Here is a 14,531-nt window from a genome sequence, read left to right as displayed (position 1 = left end):
TATATATATATATATATATATATATATATATATATATATCCAAACTTGCATCTCTTGCATGAAGCCAACTAGAACATTGTCTACAGTCTTCTTAATGTATTTTTAAATGTGAACTGCTGATATTTTACTAAGGACTCCAGGGTCTACATTAATCAGTGATATTTTCTGTAATTTTTTTCCCTTGATGTGTGTTTATCTGGATTTAGTATCAGAGTGATACTAACTTTATGAATGAATTTGGGAGTGTTCCTTCTCTTTGTGTTTCACAGAATAATTTGAATATATTAGCATTTATTTCTTCTTTAAAGATCTGGTAAAACCCAGCTGAGAATTCATCTTATCCAAGGCTTTTCTTTGTTGAAAGTCTTTTTATTACTGCTTTAATATTATTCCTTGATACTGGTCTGTTTCAGTTTTCTGTATTCTCTTGTTTCAATTTGGGTAGGCCATAGTATCTAGAAATTTGTCTATATCTTCTAGATTTTCTCATTTATTTGAAAATGTTTTCAAAATAGTTTCTTTTACTTTCTTTCCTTTTCCTTTTCTTTCTTTTTTTTTTTTTTTTGGTAACAGGGATTGAACTCAGGGACATTTAACACTGAGTCACATCCCCAGTCTTTTTTGTATTTTATTTAGAAACAGGGTCACAGAGAGTTGCTTAAGTCCTTGATAAATTGGTGAGGGTGACTCTGGATGTGTAATTCTGCTGCCTCAGCCACCATAGCTGCTGGGATTAAAAGAATGCACTACCTTGCTCAGCTCAAAATACTTGTTTATACCTCTGGATTTCAGCTATGTCTATATCTTTCTTTTTTTTATCTTTAGTGTTTTTGGTTGGGGTCTTGTCTTTCTTTTGCTTAGTTTGGCTAAGGTTTGATCTTGTTTATTTCTTCAAAGAATTAACTTTTTGTTGCATTGGTCTTTTGAATTATTTTTTATTCTAAATTCCATTAATTTGATCTCTGCTTTAATGATTTCCTGTTGTCTATGGATTTTAGAATTGGTAGTTTTAAATTTCTCATATGACCCATTTCTCATCTGAAGGGTATTATTCAATTTCCACATGTCAAAATGATTTGTTTTTTATTGTTTTGTCAATTTAGAATTTATCCTATTACAATAGATTGAGTACAAGGAATTATCTCTACTTTTGTGTATTTTATATAAGACTTGATTTGTGCCCCTAAATACATTCTATTTTGGAAAAGATTCCATGTACAGCTGAGCAAAAAGTAAATTCTATTGTTGAGGGAATAAAATAGTCTATAGATGTCTGTTAGATTCATTTTGTTTATATTATTCTTAATGTCTATAGTGTCATTAGTTTTTGTCTGGATAATCTATCTATTAGAGAGAGGGTTATATTAAAAACCACCTAGTGTTATTGTATTAGAGTATATCTGAGTCTTTAAGTAGTATTTTATTTATGTAATTATGTTTGGGGCATAAGTATTTAAAATTGTTATATGGCATCATTGGATAGTTCCCTTTACCAATGTAAAGTGACCTTTCTTGACTCTTCTGATTAATTTTGGCTTGATGTCTGCTTTTTTGGACAAGATAGTAGTTACTCTTGCTTACTTTGATTCTCCTTTTCATGGAATATCTTTTTCCACCCTTTCAATTTCAACCTGTGGCTATCTTTTCCTATAAGGCATATATCTTATGAACAACATATGATTGAGGCCAGTTTTAACCCAATCTGCCTGTCTTTTAATGGGAGAGTTGAGACCATTGATATTTAGTGTTTTTATAAAAATGATCATTTCCTGCCATTTTATTTCTTAAAAAAATATGAAACATTTTATGAATTTATATGCCATCCTTTCACAAGGGCTATATTAAACTGCTCTGTGTTGTTGAAAATTTAGTATATGTGCTGCCAAAGTGAACATCCACCCATCTGTCTTTAATAATATAGTCTTCCCAATAAACATTTTCAATGGTTTTTGACCTATAGATAACAACCTTACAATTTAACAGAGATTTTTTAAAAATAGCAAATTGACTATTGATAATTTAATCCACTATACATTATACTAACACAAAACTATAAACGTATTGTTATTTTGTCTGTGAATTTCCTATTGTTGCACACAACTCACAAAGATATGAAACAAGACATTTTGTAAGACATTCAAGCAAAAAAGCAAAAGAGAAAATGAGAAATGTGGATAAAGCATGTTATTATGGTTTGGATGTGAGGTGTCCCCCAAAAGCTCATGTGTGAGACAATGCAAGGTTTGGAGGAGAAATGATTGAGCTATAGACTTAATCTAATCACTGAATTAATCAGTGATATGCTTAATTGAGTGGTAATTGGAGGCAGGTGGGTGTGGCAGGAAAAAGTGGCTAATTGGGAGCATGGCTATGGGATATATATTTGTATGTGGCATGTGGAGACACTCCCTCTGCTTCCTGATTACCATGAGAGTTGGTTCCCTCTGCCAAACTCTTACACCATAATATTCTACCTCACTTTGAGCTCTGAGGAATGGAACTGGCCTTCTATGGACTAAGACCTCTGAAACCATAAGCCCTCAAATAAACTTTTATTCCTCTACCATTGTCCTGGTTGGGTCATTTGAGTCACAATGGTGAAAAGCTGACTAAAACACATGTAAATGTTAAATAATAGGATAAATGTTAACTTTATATGATCATACATAATTAATACAGATACATAGATACATAGAGGGTAATGGTAGATATTGAAGGTAAATAAAGCAAAATTATAAAATATTATTCAAAACTTATCTGAAGATGTTTGTTCTAAAAGTCAAAAATTGGAAATAATTGAAAATCAATGTAAACCTTTCCAGAGTAAAATTGTAAGAAAACACATTCATTTATAAGTACTGCTGTATTGAGAACCAGAAATTGGGTGGCTCTAGACATTGGATTTTAACCTATTCTTTGTAGTTTTCTGAGTTTTTCCTAACTGGAGTTTATTGAATCTCTTACATATGTAAATCCATGTCCTTCCGCTAATTAGGGAATTTTAACAAGTTGTTTCTCCAAATAGTCTCTTTGCCCTTTTCTTTCATCCTTCTGGGCTTCCCAAAATGTATACAGTGCAAGTCCTATAGGCTTAGACACATTTTCTCTGTTCTTTTTTATTTCTGTATCCTCTAACTACATAATTTCAATTTTCCTACCTACATTCAAGATTTTCCCTTTCTCATGGGCACTAAAAGCTGCTCTTGAAATCCTTTGCAAGTTTTTTGTTAGTTCTGTACTTTGCAGGTTGAAATTTCTGTTTGATTTGCTGTTGTAATCTGTCACTTTGTTGATATTGTTCATTTATTTATTTTTTTTGGTTTTTAATAGTTTTTAATAGTTCATACTTCCCATTCTATCCTACCTTTTATTGGTGAGCAGGGAAGCTGAGAGCCATTTCAACCAACTTTGGTTCCAGGCCGCTCCAGTCTTTGAGCCCAGGACACCAAAGGAGGAAATGTTAAATACATTACTTATTTATTTTCATTTATTTATTTTTCATTTTACTGCTTCCTTTATTTGTCCACAGTTACATTCAGCTCTTTGAACACATTGGATATGAAGTCCCTATCGAATGTGTCCAATGTCTACACGTTCTGAGGATCTGTTCTTGACAATTTTTCTTCTATCTTCCCCATTTCCAAACCCCATTGACTAGGCCATATTTTTTTTAATTTTTTGTAAGCCTGTTACTGTTATTTTTTTTAAAACTGGACATTTTTAATATTTTAATTTGGTTATTCTGGGAATTAAATCCTTTTTCCTTGCTGAGTTTTCCTGCTGTTGTTTGCTGAGGACTGCAGTCATATTGATTTAGAGACTTTACTATTTTTTTATAAGACTCCTTCCATTATCAGGTGCAATCACAGTGGTCTCTACTATTTTTTTTATGTCGGTACTCAGACAGTGACTCCTTAGAATTTTTTTTTAAACATCTGTAGTGTTCCATCCCCCTAAAAAATAAAAAAATTAAAAAAGGAAAAAAAGATATAATAAGTAGAAATCTTCTGGTCTTGTGACCTGACTCAAAGAAAGGGGACTCCTTCAATACTAAGTCAGACTGTTTACAACTCTGCCTTAATCTTCAACTACTGCTTTCAAGAAGCTCACCCAACTGCCACAAGTAAAAGCCTATGCTATTCTAAAGGCTTTTCCAACAAATTCCTGACCCTGGGAAGGTATATTTCAGGCTGGCTTTCATGATATATGAGATGGCCCTTGTGAGGTGCTTTTGCCCAAGAAAGTTTTGTCAACTTAAGCCAACTTTAGTCAAAGAAGAGCTAATAGGGTCAACTTATCATAATGGTAAGTGAAGAAGGATTTCACTGAATTTCCCCCAAATATAGTATTTTTATTTGATATTTTTTTCTGTAACTGTAGATCAAGAATCATTTTTAAAATTGTTGACTTGCAGCTAAACAATGTTTTCCAATAAGACATTGAACTTATGTTTTATGGTCACTAACTTTTCAAAGTTGCTACTTGTTTTGATGACTTGTTTCATCTTCTTCAAGCACAATAAAGCCAAGCAGTTGTAATAATTACTCATTTTATTACTATTTATTTAAAAACTCCATTCTGTATATTAATTAAGTAACCAAAAACATGAGAGAGAATTATCAAAACCGAGGTTTTAAAGTAATTGGACATAGATTAATCCTTTCCCTCCCTAACACATTCTGATATAAACTTTACTTCTGAGGGACAGCTGTTTTGCCACTTCTTATTGAATGTGTCTAGTGATGTTCTTTATGCAGAATAAGAGCACCAAAAATGTATAAGAAATTGTATTATGAGTTGACATTCACTTTTGCTTTTACCTGTAGAAGTTTCAGAAATCAGAGCATAGCCATACAAAATGAAATATCAGTAGGAGAATTTATTCTTCTGGACTTACAAATGGCTCAGAGTTACAAGTTGTAATATTCTCTTTTAATAACAATACCAGCTATACACCCTACATCCAAGGCAGCTGTTCATCCTGCCAATAATTAGATTTCTTGGTGGGGGTGATGTCCAGAGATTCAGGTGCCCATCAGATAATTGCATCTCTTTGGCCTCAAGGATGTGTTGATATCTCTCCAAAGTAGGTACCACCCAACAAATTCCCAAAGTTGCTATCAGAGCTTGACCCCAGTCATAGGAACTTCCCATTTAGAACTCTGTATCAGCCCTATTTTGGGAATGCATTGATCTACTCTTTCTAAAATAAAGTGTTTCAATAGTTCATACTTCCCATTCTATCTTACCTTTTATTGGTGAGCAGGGAAGCTGAGAGCCATTTCAACCAACTTTGATTCCAGGCCACTCCAGTTTTGATCCCAGGACATCAAAGGAGGAAATGTTAAGTAATTCGCAGGTCTTGTCATCTCTAAAGGGCACACAATCCAATAAAAATGGAAATAAGAGCAGTAAGGCATATATAATAAATATCTCTCCTTGTCCATACTTTTGGCCACCTCAGTGTACACAATTCTTTCATTTTTCATTAAGAATTGTTTATTCATTCCCATTACATTTGCAGATTACTTCATGCATAGGCAAATACATACGTTTGTTCCTTTTTAAGTTCCATCTTTTTTTTTTGTTTTGTTTTGTTTTTAGTATCCTTTTGTTATTTTGTTCCCTGATAGCTGATGAGTTTTCTCTTTTGCTTTTTCTTTAACTGTTGTTTGGTTTGGTTTGGTTTGTTATACTTTCTTTCCTTTTCTCTTCAGTAGTCAAAATGACTTGTTCCTTCTTTCTGTCTCCTCACTTTCTCTCTCTCTGTGTATTACATATAAATGTATTTTTTTTGTTATTTTCTTTCTTTACTCTATGGGCTTCAGTAGCTTCCCCTCTCCTGCTTTTTCTCATTTCACATTATCAATATTCTAAACTTTATTTGCCTCCTTTCCCTATTTTCTTTTCTCCTAATTAACTGTATTTTCACCAACTGTTTAAACTATTTAGTTTATATAATTTCTTACCCACCTTTCTTGTTTTTTTTTTTGTTATTAGTATTGTGGATGTTGTTGACAACTGATGTTTATATTAATGCACTATCTTGTTCACAACTCTTTGTTGTTCGACCTGGTTAATTTCTGACTCTGCCATTCCTGTTTTTGTAGTTATTAGTGTAATAAAGGTCATGACATGCGAGTAGTGTTTGCTGTAATGCTGTATATTGTTCACTGCTATTGTTACTATAGTTTATCTTCCCTTTTTATAAGGGACTGAGAATTCAGTTCGATGATAAGCTCACATTATGGACACTCTTTTGCTGAGGTACACTTCAACCCAGTAAAGAGACAGTGAACCTTGATACTCATACAACATAACCATGTTCAAACTTCAGCAATACTTCAACACAAAGAATTCAGGAAACAAAAATCCCAAAGCAATGACAAGACCTTTTGTAAGAATGGCTACAGGGGGACATAGGTCTAACTCATAGAATTTTGCTCCTATACCAACAACAGGAAATCACAATACCTTATTTCATATATTTTTATGTGGTGCTGAGAATTGAACTCAGTGCCTCACATGTGCCAGGTGAGTGCTCTATCACTGACCCCCAGCCCCAGCCCTCATGGATGAATTTAAAAGAATCAGTTGATAGCTTATTGGAAGAGATAAAAGCAATAAGGGAATACACAAATCAATATGGGACAAATATCCATATATAGGAAACTAAATAATCACCAGACAGACTTAGCTCGACCAAGTCTATTCCAAGATATACTTAAATGAAGTTATCAAATGTGAAATATAAAGAGAAAAGAAGATTCTTAAGGTGGCAGGAGAAAAGAAACAACACATAAGTGTGTCTCAATTAACCTGACAACATACTTTTCAGCAGAAACATTATGGGTTGGAGAGAGTGGCATGAGATTTTTAAAACAGTGAAGGGAAAATAAATTATCAACAAAAAATACTGTACCAATCAAAGCTATTCTTTGAAATGAAAAAGAGGAAAGGATGTGCTTAGCTAAATGCTGGGAGAATTAGTGACCACCAGAACTGAATGCCAAGAAATGCTAGAGGGAGTTCTTTAAAATGAAAGAAAGTGATGTTGAAGAGTAGGAAGGAAAAATGGGAAGATTTAAAACTCAATAGTGAGAGTAACCATACAGACAAATTCACAATGCCTTAATGTTGTACAGTAGTGTGTATGAAGATGGTGAGCAAAAAGAGCCAAATAAGTACATTATATGTTTACATGAAAGATGTGAGGTGAGATATTAAAAATTCAAAATATAGGGAGGAGTGGAGTACGAATGTAGTGTTTTTATTGTTATAGTTTCTTTTTATCTTAGCTTTATAATCATGCTATGTTGTAATCATTTTTAAATAACTTGTTATACTCAAAGATGTCTTTGTACCCTCAGAGGAAAAACAAAAAAATCTGTAAACAAAAAATAATAAGCAAGAAATCAAAACACTATCACAAATGAAGTAAATCGCTTAATCAGAAAAGGAGACTGTAAGAAAGTGGAAAGGATAGGAAGGAACTACATTAAAATCAGAAAAGAAGTTACAAAATGGCTGTAGTAAGTATTTGCATATTGAGACCTCTGCAGGGCCAAGGCACACAGCAGGCCTGGTACACCCCTTCCCAGGTGGGACAGACACTTGCCAGAGCCTAGTCTCTGATGCAGGACCACCCCTTCTGACTACCACGGGAGCTGAGATCCAGGCCAGAGTGCCCACACCAGCCCACCCAGGATCCAGGCTTTCAGTGGACCCAGTTCACCCCTCCCCTAGTGGGGCAGACACTCACCAGAGCCTACCCAAAGCGCAGGACCACACTTTCCCACCAGCAGACTACTGCAGTAGGTCAAGCCCAGCAGCCCAGATCCAACTTTAGCAGGACCCAGACCCAGGATGCAGTAGCATTCATTGAGGGACACCAGCATGGTCTGGAAGCCCAACACGAAGTTGAGGTACAGACAATCTGCATGGGTACTATAAGAATATAGAGAAGAAACTGTAATATCTCAGACCTACACTGCAAAAAAAGGAAGACACATAGACAACATGAAAATACAAGGGAGGAAAGTGCCCCAAACAAACCAGGACACTATAATAACAGAACCTATGGACAGCAAAGTTGATGAATTGTCAGAGAAGGGGCTCAGAAGGTTCATAATTAAAATGATCTATGAAATAAAGAATGACCTAAATTAGCAAATATAAGCAAAGATTGATCACTTCAACAATGAGATAAAAGAGCAAATATAGGTAGCAAAAGATTACTTCAAGAGAGAGATACTCTGGAAAAAAAAAACTGGAAATCCTTGAAATGAAAAATAAATGAAATAAAAAACTCAATAGAAGGCATAACAAACAGATTAGCTCACTTGGAAGAAAGAATGTCAGAAGATGAAGACAAAGCATATAATATGGAAAATATAGTTGATCACAAAGTGAAGATAGTTAGACACCAGGAACAGAAAATCCAAGAATTATGGGACAGCATCAAAAGACCAAATATAAGAGTTATTGGGATAGAGAAAGGCACAGAGTTTCCAATCAAAGCAATGCACAATCTATCAGAAAATTTCCCAAGCATAAAGAATGAATTGGAAAACCAAATACAAGAGGCTTACAGGACACCAAATATACAAAATTACAACAGATCTACAGCAAAACATATTAGAGTGAAAAAGCCTAGCATTCAGAATAAGGATAGAATCTTAAATGCTGCAACAGAGTGTAATCAGATCATATATAGGGGGGAGACTACATTGAATATCTGCAGATTTTTCAACCCAGACCCTAAAAGCCAGGAGATCATAGAACAACATATACCAAGCTCTGAAAGAAAATGGATGCCAATCAAGCATCTTATATCCAGTAAAACTAAGTTTTAAATTTGATGACAAAATAAAAACCCTCCATGATAAAAAAAGTCAAAGTAATTTACAACTAGAAAGCCTGCATTACAGAACATCCTCAGCAAAATATTCCAAAAAGAGGAAATTAAATACAATGATGAAAATCAGGAGAGGGAGGGATTACACTAAAGGAAAATCTAATCAGAGGAGAAACCAAGTCATGTTAAATACCAAAAATAAACAAAAATGATTGGGACTAAATATCATTTCTTAATAATAACCATGAATGTTAATGGCCTAAACTCACCAATCAAAAGACACAGACTAGAAAACTGGATTTTAAAAAAAAAGACTCAACAATATGCTGCCTCCAAGAGACTCATCTCATAGAAAAAGACATCCACAGATTGAAGGTGAAGAAGTGTTGGGAAAAATCATACCACTCACATGGACTGCGGAAGCAAGCAGGGGTTTCCATCCTCATATTAAATAGAGTAGACTTCAAACTAAAGTTGAAAGGTAGTATGTAGTACTGCTCAAGAGAACCATATACCAACAAGCAGCTATGTTCATTAAACCAACTCTTCTCAAGTTCAAGAGTCAAATAGACCACAACACAATAATTTTGGGTGACTTTAACACACTTCTTTCATTACTAGATAGATCTTCCAAACAAATGGTGACCAAAGAAAAGATAGAACTCAATAATATAATCAATAATTTAGACTTAACTGACGCATAGAGAATATTTCATCCTTCAATGAGAGAATATACTCTCAGCAACACACGGATCCTTCTCTAAAATAGACCATATCCTATGCCACAAAGGAACTCTTAGCAAATACAAAAAAGTAGAGATATTCCCTGCATTGTATCAGATAATAATGGAATGAAATTAAAAATCAATCATAAATAAGAAATAAAATCTACTCCAACACCAGGAGACTAAATAATATGCTACTGAATGAACAATGGGTTACAGAAGACATCAAGAAGGATGTTAAAAAATTTTAGAGGTGAATGAGAACACAGATAAAACATATCAAAATCTCTGGGACACTATGAAATCAGTTCTAAGAGGAAATTTCACTGCATGGAGTTCATTCTTAAAAGAAGAAAAAGTTAACAAATAAATGACTTAACACTACATCTCAAAGCCCTAGGAAAAGAAGAACAAATCAACACTTAAAGAAGCAGAAGACAAGAAATAATTAAAAGCAGAGTGGAAATCAATGAAATTAAAACAAAAGAAACAATTGAAAAATTTGACAAAACAAAAAGTTGTTTCTTTGAAATAATAAATAAAATTGACAGACCCGTTAGCCATGCTTGCAAAGAGAAGGAGAGAGAAAACTCAGATCACTAACATACATGATGAAAAAGGAAATATCACAACAGACTCTACAGAAATACAGAAGATAATTAGAAATTATTTTGAAAACTTGTATTTCAATAAAATAGAAAATATCAAAGGCATTGACAAATTTCTAGAGTCATATAATTTGCCCAAATTGAATCAGGATAACATACACAATTTAAACAAATAGATTTAAAGTAGTGAAATAGCAGACACCATCAAAAGTCTACCAACCAAGAAAAGCCCAGGACCGGACAGTTACACAGCTGAGTTCTATAAGACCTTTGAAGAAGAACTAAAAGCAATGCTCTCCAATTTATTTCAGGAAATAGAAAAAGAAGCAGCACTTACAAACTCATTCTATGAGGCCAATATCACTCTTATGCCAAAACCAGGCATAGACACATCAAAAAATAAAAAAAAAAGAAAGAAAACTTCAGACCAATATCTCTAATGAACATAGATGCAAAAATTCTGAATAACATTTTGGCAAATCAAATACAAAAACATATCAAAAAGATCGTGCCTCATGGTCAGGTGGGATTCATCCCAGGGATGCAAGATTGGTTCAACAAACAGAAATCAATAAATGTAATTCACCACATCAATAGACTCAAATATAAAAATCATATATGTGATATCTCAATAGATGCAGAAAAAGTATTTGACAAAATACAGTACCCTTTTATGTTCAAAACACTAGAAAAAGTAGGGATGACAGAAACATATCTCAACATCATAAAGGCTATCTATGCTAAGCCCCAGGCCAACATCATTCTAAATGGAGAAAAATTGAAGGCATTCCCTCTAAACACTGGAACAAGACAGGGATTCTCTCTTTCACCACTTCTATTTAGCATAGTTCTTAAAAAAACACTGGTCAGAGCAAATAGACAGATGAAAGAAATTAAAGGGATACACAGAGGAAAAGAAGAACTCAAATTGGCATTATTTGCTGATGATATGATTCTATACCTGGAAGAACCTAGAAGTTACACCAGAAAACTCCTAGAACTAGTAAATGAATTCATCAAAGTAGCAAGATATAAAATCAACACCCATAAATCAAAGGCATTTATGTATATCAGTGACAAATCCTCAGAAAGGGAAAGTAGGGAAAAAAGATTTTCAATAGCCTATAAAAAGAAAATACGTGGGAATGAACCTAACAAAAGAGGTGAAAAAGATCTATAGGATACTAATTACAGAGCCCTAAAGAAATAAATTATATAAGACCTTTGAAGATGGAAAGATCTAACTTGCTTTTGGATAGGCAGAATTAGTATTATCAAAATGACCATACTTCCAAAAGTGCTATACAGATTTAATGCAATTCTGATCAAAATTCCAATGGCTTTCCTCATAGAAATAGAAAAAGCAATTATAAACTTCATCTGGAAAAATAAGAGACCCAGAAGAACTAAAGCAATTCTTATCAGGAAGAGTGAAGCAGGTGGCATCACTATACCAGACCTTAATCTATACTACAGAGCAACAGTAACAAAAACAGCATGGCACTGGCACCAAAACGGACTAGTAGACCAACAGTATAGAGTTGATTACAGAGAGACCAACCCACAAAACTACAATTATCTTATATTAGAAAAAGGTGCCAAGAACATGAATTGGAGAAAAGGTAGCCTCTTCAACAAATGGTGCCGGGAAAACTGGAAATCCATATGCAACAAAATGAAACTAAACCCCTCTCACCATTCACAAAACTCAACTCAAAATGGATCAAGGACTTAGGAATACAACCAGAGACCCTGTGTCTAGTAGAAGAAAAAGTAGGCACCAATCTCCCTCATGTGGGATTAGACCCCAACTTACTTAATAGGACTCCTACAGCACAAGAATTAAAACCAAGAATGAATAAATGGATGGACTCAAACTAAAAAATTTCTTCTTAGCAAAAGAAACAATCTGTGAGGTGAATAGAGTGCCTACATCTTGGAAGCAAATATTTCCCCGCACACATCAGAGTACTAATCTCTAGGGTAAATAAAGAACTCAAAAAGCTAAACAGCAAAAAACCAAGTAACCCAATCAATAAATGGGACAAGGACCTGAAGAGACATTATCAGAAGAGGATATTCAATCAATCAACAAATATATGAAAAAATGTTTATCATTTCTAGCAATTAGAGAAATGCAAATCAAAACCACTCTAAGGTATCATCTCACTCCAGTCAGAATGGCAACTATTATGCATACAAACAACAATAAGTGTTGGCGAGGATTTTGGGAAAAAGGTCCACTCATACACTACTGGTGGGACTGAAAATTGGTGCAGTAAATATGGAAAGCAATATGGAGATTAATTAGAAAATTGGGAATAAAACTGCCATTTGACCCAGCTATCCCTCTCCTCGGACTATACCCAAAGGACTTAAAAACAGCATACCACAGGACTCAGCCATATCAATATTCATAGCAGCACAATTTACAATAGCTAAACTGTGGAACCAACCTAGACGCCCTTCAATAGATGAATGGATAAGAAAAATGTGGCATATATTCACAATGGAATATTACTCAGCAATAAAAGAGAATAAAATCATGTTATTTGCAGGTAAATGGATAGAGAAGATAATGCTAAGTGAAATTAGCCAATCCCCCACCCCCCAAAAAATGCTGAATGTATTCTTTGATATAAGAGGCTTATTCATAATGGGATAAGGAGTGGGAGCATGGGAGGTATAGACAAAATCTAGATAGGGCAGAGAGGTTGGAGGGGAAGGGAGGGGGCATGGGGTTACTAAAGATGGTGGAATGTGATGATCATTATTATCCAAAGTACAGGTATAAAGACACGAATTGGTGTGAATATACTGTATATAAAAAAATTGTGATCTAGATGTGTAATAGGAATTGTAATGCATTCCGCTGTCATATATAAATTTTAAAAAAATAATGAGGAGGAAAAAAGTCTTTCCCTATTGATAATTTATTTAAATGTAAGCATGTTAAATTCTCTAGTAAAATATGTAAAGTAGTTAAATGACAACAACAAAAAAAGAACCAACTATACATTTCTAATAAGAAGCACAGTTCACCTCTAAGACTCACAGAGACTAGAAGTAAGGGTATGTAATAAGATGTTCATTCTATTTTCATGGAACGTAAAATAAAGCCGGAGTATCCACAGTTACATCATGAAACCATACCTTAAATAAAAATCTATAGGGCCAGAGGTGTAGCTCAGTGCTAAAGTGCTTTCCTAGAATGTGTGAGACCCTGAGGTTAATCCCCAGCACCACTAAGACCAAAAGAGGAAATAAAAAATAAATTTTAAAAAATGATACAAGGAAGTAATTAAATAGTGATAAAGGGTCAATTCTGCAAAAGGAAATAATAGCTATATATGCTACCAATATTTGAGCACACAAATATATAAAGTAAATATTAATAGATGTAAGGGGAGGAATCAACTTCAAACCAATAATAGTATGGGACTTGTACACCCCACTTTCAGTAATGCACAGAATTGTTCAGGTAGAAAATCAACAAAGAAACAGCAGAATTAATCGTCTGTTGACATCTACAGACCTTCCATCCAACAAATGAAGAATGCATGTTCTTCTAAAACCATGGAAAAAATTTCAAAATAGATCATATGACAGGCTACAAGACAAATCTCAATAAATATTTAAAAAATTGAGATCATATTCATTTATGTTTTCCAAACATAGCATGACATAATAAAACTATAATTCAATAAGAAAACTTTGGAAATTATATAAATCCAGGGAAATTAAACAAACTCTGTTTTGAATAACCAATAATAAATGAAGTTTAAAAAATTCTTGAAACAATTGAAATTGGAAACACAACTTACCAAAACCAATGCTGTACAACAGAAGCAGTACTATGAAGAATGTTCACAACAGTCACACGTGCACCAAAAAAGTAAAGACCTAAAATAAAGAACCTATCTTTGCATCTCAAAGCAGTAGAAAAAGAACAAAAAAAATTCAAAATTAGTAAAAGGAAAAAAATAATGATCTAAGCAAAATGAGTGGAATACAAAATTTAAAAAACAGCACAAAAGAAAAGTTAAATGAAGAGCTGTTCCTTTAAAAAAAATAAAGAAAAGTGAGAATTCTCTAGCAAGACTATTGGAAAGACAGAATATTCAAACTAAATCAGAGATGAAAATAAAATTATTAAAACTGGTACTGAAGAAATACAGAGAAACCTTAGATATTATTATGAAAAACTTATACCACAATTGATAAGCTAGAAGAAAGGAAAACAAATATCTGGAAAAATACACCTTGCCCGGATTTAATCATGAAGTAACAGAAAAACTGAACAGGCCAACAGTGAATAATGAGGTTGAATCAGTAAACAAA

General features: G+C 33.7%; 1 non-coding gene across 1 annotated transcript; it reads right to left on the bottom strand.

Annotated features, from left to right (window-relative positions):
* Positions 1 to 1,788: 1,788 nt before the first annotated feature.
* On the bottom strand, positions 1,789 to 1,893 carry LOC124108158 (U6 spliceosomal RNA). Its single transcript, XR_006856625.1, has one exon. It is a non-coding gene; the product is annotated as a U6 spliceosomal RNA (small nuclear RNA).
* Between the last annotated feature and the right edge of the window lie 12,638 nt (positions 1,894 to 14,531).

The sequence above is a fragment of the Marmota monax genome, unplaced genomic scaffold, assembly GCF_021218885.2.
Source record: "Marmota monax isolate L192 unplaced genomic scaffold, Marmota_monax_Labrador192_F-V1.1 WCK01_AAM20220418_F8-fsc00560, whole genome shotgun sequence".
NCBI lineage: Eukaryota > Metazoa > Chordata > Mammalia > Rodentia > Sciuridae > Marmota > Marmota monax.
This window is presented reverse-complemented; position numbering and strand designations above follow the sequence as displayed.